An 8,482-nucleotide genomic window follows, 5' to 3' on the forward strand; every position below is an offset into this window, starting at 1 on the left:
GAGCCAGCCAGACACCCCTGTTTTTGTATTTTTTGGGGGAAATACCCAGTAGTGTGATCCCTAGATTGTAGGTTAGTTCTATTTTTAATTTTTTGAGGAACCTTCATACTGTTTTCCACAGTGGCTATACCAGTTTGCACTCCCACCAATAGTGCAGGAGGGTTCCCTTTTCTCCATATCCTCACCAATACTTGTTTCTTCTGTTTTTGATTTTAGGCATTGTGACAGGTGTGTGGTGATATCTCATTGTAGTTTTGATTTGCATTTCCCTGATGATGAGTGACGTTGAGCATCTTTTCATGTGTCTGTTGGCCATCTGTATGTCTTCTTTGGAGAAATGTCTTTTCATGTCTTCTGCTCATTTTTTAATTGGAGTATTTGTTTTTCTGGTCTCAAGTTTTATATGTTTTTTATATATTTTGGACACTAACCCTTTATCAGATATGTCATTTGCAAATATCTTCTCCCATTCCATTGGTTGCCTTTTAGTTTTGTTGATTTTTTTCCTTCACTGTGCAGAAGCTTTTTATTTTGATGTAGTCCCGATAGTTTATTTTTACTTTTGTTTCCTTGCCTCAGGAGACATATCTAGAAAGAAACTGCTATAGCCCGTGTCAAAGAAGTTACTGCCTGTGTTCTCTTCTAGAATTTTTATGGTTTCAAGTCTCACATTTAGGTCTTTAATCCACTTTAAATTTATTTTTGTGTACGGTATAAGAAAGTGGTCCAGTTTCATTGTTTTGGATGTTGCTGTCCAGTTTTCCCAACACCATTTGTTGAAGAGACTGTCTTTTTCCACTGGATATTCTTTCCTGCTTTGTTGAAGACTAATTGACCATGGAATTGTGGGTTTATTTCTGGGTTTTCTATTCTGTTCCTTTGATCTGTGTATCTATTTTTGTGCCAGTACCATATCTTTTTTTTTTTTTTATGTAGGCTCCATGCCCAACATGGGGCTTGAACTCATGACCTTGAGATCAAGAGTCCCACACTCTCCTGATGGAGTCAGCTAGGTGCTCCCCAGTACCATACTGTCTTGATTAGTATAGCTTTGTAATATAGCTTGAGGTCTGGAATTGTGATGCCTCCAGCTTTGCTTTTCTTTTTCCAGGTTGTTTTGGCTCTTTGGGATCTTTTGTGGTTCGATACAAATTTTAGGATTATTTGTTCTTGTTCTGTGAAAAATGCTGTTGGTATTTTAATAGGGATTGCATGAAATGTGTACATTGCTTGGGATAATGTAGACATTTTAACAATATTCTTCCAATCCATGAGCATAAGGATGTCTTTCCATTTCTTTGTGTCATCTTCAATTCTTTCATCAGTGTTTTATAGTTTTCAGAGTACAGATCCTCTACCTCTTTGGTTAGGTTTATTTCTAGGTATCTTATTATTTTGGGTACAATTGTAGATGGGATTGTTTTCTTAATTTCTCTTTCTGCTGCTTTGTTTTTGGTGTATAGAAATGAAACCGATTTCTGTACACCGATTTTGTGTTCTGTGACTTTACTTAATTCATTTATCAGTTCTAGCAGTTTTTTGGTGACGTCTTTAGGGTTTTCTATATATAATATCATGTCATCTGCAAATGGTGAAAGTTTTACTTCCTTCTTACCTTTGGATGCCTTTTATTTCTTTTCGTTGTCTGATTGCTGCGGCTGAGACTTCCAGTACTATTGTTAAATAACAGTGGTCAGAGTGGACATCCTTGTCTTGTTCCTGACCTTAGGGGAAAAGTTCTCAGTTTTCCCCCATTAAGTATGATGTTTGCTTTAGGTTTTTCATAGATGGCCTTTATTATGTTGAGGTATGTTCCCTGTAAACTGACTTTGTTGAGGGTTTGTATCATGAATGATATTGTATTTTGTCAAATGCTTTTTCTGCATCTATTAAAATGATCATATGGTCTTATCCTTTCTCTTATTGATGTGATGTATCACGTTGATTGATTTATGAATATTGAAACAGCCTTGCAACCCAGGAATAAATCCCACTTGATCGTGGTGAATGATTTTTTGAAATATGTTGTTGGATTTGGTTTGCTAGTATGTTGTTAAGGATTTTTGCATCTATGTTTGTCAGAGATATTGGCCTGTAGTCTCTTTTTTTTGGTGGTGTCTTTATCTGGTTTTTGGTAATGCTTGCCTCATAGAATGAGTTTGGAAGTTTTCCTTCCTTTTTTGTGTTTTGGGATAGTTTGAGAAGAATGGGTATTAACTCTTCTTTAAATGTTTGGTAGAATTTGCCTGTGAAGCTGTCTGGTCCTGGATTTTTATTTTTTGGGAGTTTTCTGATTAGTAATTCAATTTTTCTGTTCTAATTTTCTATTTCTTCCTGCTTTAGTCTTGGTAGTTTATATGTTTCTAGGAATTTATCCATTTTTTCATAGTTGTCCAATTTGTTGGCATATAGGTTTTCATAATTTCATATTACAGTTGTTTGTATTTTTGTATTATTGGTTGTTATTTCTCCTCTTTCATTAGTAATTTTGTTTGAGTCCTCTCTCTTTTTTAAAATGGAATGAAACATGAGAGACTATGGACTATGAGAAACAAACTGAAGGCCTCAGAGGGGAGGGGGGTGGGGGAATGGGATAGACCGGTGATGGGTAGTAAGGAGGGCACGTATTGCATGGTGCACTGGGTGTTATACACAACTAATGAATCATCGAGCCTTACATCGGAAACCGGGGATGTACTGTATGGTGACTAACATAATATAATAAAAAATCATTAAAAAAAAAAAGAGAGTCAGACACTCAACCGACTGAGCCACCCAGACACCCCAGGTCTTGTTTTATTTATCCACTCTGTCACCCTATGTCTTTTGACTGGAGTGTTTAGTCCATTTTCATTCAAAGTAATTGTCTATAGGTATGTACCTATTGCCATTTTATTACGTGTTTTGTGGATTTTTTCTGTAGATTTTCTCTGATTCTTCTCTTGCTCTCTTTCATGCTTTGTTGGCTTTCTTTAGTGATATAACTGGATTCCTTTCTCTGCATTTTTCATGTATCTATTACTGGTTTTTGATTTGTGTTTGCAATTAGGTTTGTATATGAGATCTTCTGCATATAGCAGTCTATATTAAGTTGATGATTGCTTAAGTTTAAACTCATTCTTTACTCCTCTTCCTCCCATGTTCTAGGTATGTGGTGTCACATTTTACTTCCTTTTATGAATTCCTTGACTGATTTTTACAGAAATATTTATTTTTATTGCTTTGGTGTTTTTTACTTTTCATACTCTCACTTAGGGCTTTCCTTTCTACTCAGAGTCCCCTTTAGTATTTGCTGAAGGGCTGGTTTAGTAGTCATGAACTCCTTTAGTTTTTGTTTGTCTGAGAAACTCTTTATCTCTACTATTCCGAATGACAGCCTTGCTGCATTCGGCAGATTTTTCCCATTCAGCACTTTGAATATATCATAACACTCCCTTCTAGCCTGGAAAGTTTCCGTTGAAAAAATCCACTGATAACCTTATGGGGATTCCCTTTTATGTAACTGTCTTCTCTTGCTGCTTTTAACATTTTTTCTTTATTGCTCCTTTTTGACCTTTTAATTACTATATGTCTTGGTGTGGACCTCCTTGGGTTGAATTTGGGATGGGGCCGATCTCTGTGCCTCCTGGATCTAGATATGTGCTTCCTTCCCCAGATTAGTGAACGTTTCAGCTATTATTTCTTTAAATAAAATTTCTGCCCCCTTGTCTCTCTCTCCTTCTTCTGAGATCCTAAAAATGAGGATGTTATTACGCTCGACGGAGCCACTGAGTTCCCTAAGACCATTCTCAATTTGCGTAATTTTCTTTCCTCTCCTTTGCTCAGTTTGGTTATTTTCTGTTACTCTGTCTCCCAGGTCATTAATTCATTTGTTCCTGTGCTTCACCTTGCTTGCTATTTATTCCATCAAGTGTATTTTTAATTTTAATTTCATTTATTGTGCACTTGATCTCTGATTGATTCTTTTTTATCTCTGAGTTAAGGGTCTTACTGATGTCCTCTACTCTTTTCTCCATTCTGGTGAGTATCTTTATGATCATTACTTGAAATTCTCTATCAGGCATATTATGTGTATCTTGTTTCCGTTTGGTCTCTTGCTGTGGTTTGGTCCTGTACTTTCATTTGGGGGGAGGTGTTTATCTCCTCATTTTGTCTGACTTTCTGTATCTGTGTCTGTGTGTTAGGAAAGTCCACTAATTCTCTTGCTCTGAACGATAAATAGCCTTAAAAAGAAGAGGTCCTGCAGTGCCCTGCAGTGCAGTGTCCCCTGTTCCCCAGGGCCTGTCGCTTCAGGGAGTGTCTCCTATGTGTGTTGCATGTGTTCTGCTATTGAGTCTTGGCCTCTTTTTCCATCAGTCCAGTTGTCAGCAGAGGCTCTCTTTGCTTATTTTGGGCAGCATGTTGTGCAGTGGTCTGCTTGCAAGTTGCTGAAGCTGAGGTCCCGCTAGCGGAAGCTCCTTCAGGTTGGCTTCTCTGTCCATTTGTCACTTCCCTAGAGTTCTTTGGGTGTGGACCTTTTACTTTCTGAGCCAGTCTGTAAGTAATCTTGCCCACATCAGAGCAATACTTTGAGGATTTAAAGAAAAAAAAGTCTGAAAATAACAACTTATACTGTGTGGCATTTAGTAGGCCCTCAAAATGCTAGTTGCCTGTTCCAACTTTTCCTCCTTCATTCTGTCACTGTGCTGCTTCTGACATGAATATTCCATCATGACGACCAGAGAGAATACTTAGATATGGAGCAGCAAGCAGGCATGAGCGCACATTTCCATGATGTGAGAGCTTCGGTGTCACTGCTGTGTGTGGGAGGGAGCTGTGGGATGGAGCTGGGAAGGAGCACGGTGTCACTGCACAGCTTTCTGTTACCTGAGTGGGGACAGGCAAGCACATGCTCACCCATTTCCCCTGTGTTTCATGTGCTTTCCCTTCCTCTCACTTTCCTCTCTATTCCAACTGCTCTCTGATCCCCTGACTTTCCCTTCTAGTAGAACATCAGAGAAGGGCATGGACTGTGAGCCCTCCAAACAGGAGCTGATAGGGAAGAACCAAGTATAATGTCCAGTGTGCTAGACAGTTTCCTGGAGCAATGATGAAGACATTAGGTTCCCATCATTGGGAAACATTAGCTAAGTCACTACCCTTCCACCGGCCTCATCTATACAGTAGTAAAGTGATAAACAGTTCCTTCCACTACACAGGAATATTGTTGAGTTTAAGTGTGATTCCATGTGGGAAAGCAATCTGTGGTCACAGGTGGTAGGGGAGGACCAGTGCTCCCTTTGAGTAATTATATTAATGGAGATACCCCTTGTATCACATAAGTCTGCATGGTAGGCATTAAGTTAATGTCACACAGATGTCAGATGTTTAGGTCAGGATTTTGCCAAGTGTGGTTCATGGACCACTTCATCAAAATATTTCATCAAGGAGTATTTGTGGAAACTGCAGACTCCTGGGCTTACCCTAGGTCTGCTGTATCCCAAACAGGGAGGTAGGTGGGAAGGGTTTACATTTTGAATAATTTGGTTCAAATAGTTGGTTCTGGCTCATTCCAATTTGAAAAGAACTCTAGATTGGCAACATAGTGTTCTTAAAATTTTGAGTCTTTGGCATCTAATTTCTTTGTCAAATATCTGTGTCTGCTCCTGTGTGTCAAATAGGTAATAATTCCTTCATTTAGGTCAGACATTTTTAGTGATTTATATGTGAGGCCCTGAACTAGGTATTGGGAACAGAGAACAAGACAGGCAGAAACCCTGGAGCTTTCATTCAGGTTTGGGAAAACTGGCAATAAGCAGTTAAATCATAAGTGGATCAATTCCATGTGGGCTTTAGGAAAATAAACACATAAATAGAATAGAAAATGATGGGTCAGAGATTACTTAGATTGGGCTGTCCGTAAAGTTCTTTCTCAGGAAGTGACATTTGAGCTGAGTCCTGAAGGACAAGAGGCAACTAGGCCTGGGCTGGCCTTTTGATTTGTGATGTGTGTGGCATCAGTTGTTTGAGGAGCAGATGATGAGTGTGAGTGGCTGGAGCCTGGCAGACAGAGTACAGATGGTAGGAAATGAGGTCAAAAGGGCAGATGGAAGCCAATCCAGTGACTCTAAGAAGAAGTGAAATATTCACACTCACACACTTTGAAAGTGGCAGAACTAGGGTTTGGCCCTAGTCTGTCTCCAGAGGCCACATTCCTAACCAGTACATTTAGAAAGAATTAAAAAGCATGTGTTGAGGGTGCCTGGGTGGCTCAGATGGTTAAGCGTCTGCCTTTGGCTCAGGTCATGTTCTCTGGGGCCTGGGATTGAGCCCCGCGTTGGGCTCCCTGCTCAGTGGGGAGTCTGTTTCTCCCTCTGCTCCTCTGCCCCCCCACCCAACCACCGCTTGTGCTCTCTCTCTCAAATGAATAAATAAAATCTTTAAAAAAAACAACAAAAAAACATGTGTTGAACTATGTCAGCCCACAGTGGGTGATGTTAGGCTGAGGCCATATTTTTTAAACTTTATTTATTTATTTATTTATTTATTTATTTATTTATTTATTTATTTATATTTTTAGTAATCTCTATGCCTGGCGTGGGACTCAAAATCATGACCCCGAGATCAAGAATCACATGCTCTACTGACTGAGCCAGCCAGGTGCCCCCAGGGCCATATCTTTTTGGGTGAAAGCTATGCTTCAGTATGCATTTTTTTTAAATATACAGAGGGTATTTATTTAAGAAAAATGAGAAGGTAATTATAAAAGACAAAAAAATAATTATCACAGTTACTATGCATTAGACAACTTGTCTCTTAAAATAATTCCTTGGACTTCCACTATGAATTCTTTTTATGAACTCAGAGTGCTCTTCAGATGAGAATGACATTATTGTGTGTTTGAGGCCTCGCTGTTGGGTGGCAGGTATGATCTGACCTCTTTTGACAGGTGAGGCGAGCAGAGGTGTGGTGACTTACTCAAGGTCACCTGGAGTTAGTGGGTTAGGTGTGGGGCAGGGCCAGGTATCTCTCCTGTCTTATACTCAGTTTTCTGTCCATCAAATATGGTACTATATATAGTGAACCACCTTTCAAGAGCTCGGAGGATATGTGCTTCTCTGAGGTTTTTCTGAAGGTAATATAAAGGGACACTAAATACCTTCAAATGAAAGGAAATGAGATGTTGATTTTCCTCTTCTTTCTTAAACTCAGTTGGGAGATTAGAAGAAAAAATTTCTGGAATCATGCAGCATGTACTCTTTTGTGTCTGGCTTCCTCAAATCAACATATTATGTGTGTGTGAGTGTACGTGTGTGTGTGTGTGTGTGTGTGTGTGTGTGAGATTTACATCATCATTGTCTATAGTTGCAGGTCATTCTCATTGGTGTATAGTATTACATTATAGATATCTTAATATATATCTGTTATGGGGATTTGGGTATTTTCTAGTTTTTTACTTACTACTGTTGCTGTGAATGTTCATACTTGTACCTACCTTTTGGATGGATACTTATTTTCATTTCTCTTGGGCACGTACCTAAGACAGACATTTCTGAGTCATAGTGTGTGTGTGTATGCTGAGCTCAGTAGATACTGCCAAACACTTTTTCAAAGTGGTTGTTTCAGGTTATATTCCCAATCTCACCAACACTTGGTATCTTCCATCTTTTTCATTTTTGTTGTTTAGGTAAGCATGTGGTAGTATCTCATTGTGGTTTTAATCTTAATTCTCTGAAGTCTTTGGTGGCTTTTAATGTAAAGAAGGTCGCCTTCTTCTTCTTCTTCCTTTTTATCTGCTTAAGAAATTGCATCTTTTGGGGTGCCTGGGTGGCTCAGTTGTTAAGCATCTGCCTTTGGGGGGTGCCTGGGTGGCGCAGTCGTTAAGCGTCTGCCTTCAGCTCAGGGCGTGATCCCAGCGTTATGGGATCGAGCCCCACATCAGGCTCCTCCGCTATGAGCCTGCTTCTTCCTCTCCCACTCCCCCTGCTTGTGTTCCCTCTCTCGCTGGCTGTCTCTATCTCTGTTAAATAAATTAATAAAATCTTTAAAAAAAAAAAAGCATCTGCCTTCGGCTCAGGGTGTGATCCCAGGGTCCTGGGATTGAGCCCCGCATTGGGCTCCCAGCTTGGTGGGAAGCCTGATTCTCCCTCTCCCACTCCCCTGCTTGTGTTCCCTCTCTCACTGGCTGTCTCTCTCATTGTCAAATAAATAAACAAAATCTTAAAAAAAAAGAAATTGCATCTTTCGTTTTGTGAAGTTTTCATTCTAGATTGTGTTGATTGTATCCCTATTGTGTTGTTTATGTATTTTTGCTCCCTCTTCCCTATTTCCTTTAAATTGAGTAGATTTAGGGGCTTGATCTAATTAATATTTTTTGGCAACAGTACCTCAGATGTGGTATTATACTTCTCATAGCATTACACCAAGAGACTCATTGTGTCTAATTGTCTCTCTTACGATAATAAGATTGATCACTGAGTTCAGGTGGTATTAGCCTGATCTA

This window comes from Ursus maritimus, assembly GCF_017311325.1.
Source record: "Ursus maritimus isolate PB19 chromosome X unlocalized genomic scaffold, ASM1731132v1 scaffold_X1, whole genome shotgun sequence".
NCBI classification, from domain to species: Eukaryota; Metazoa; Chordata; class Mammalia; order Carnivora; family Ursidae; genus Ursus; species Ursus maritimus.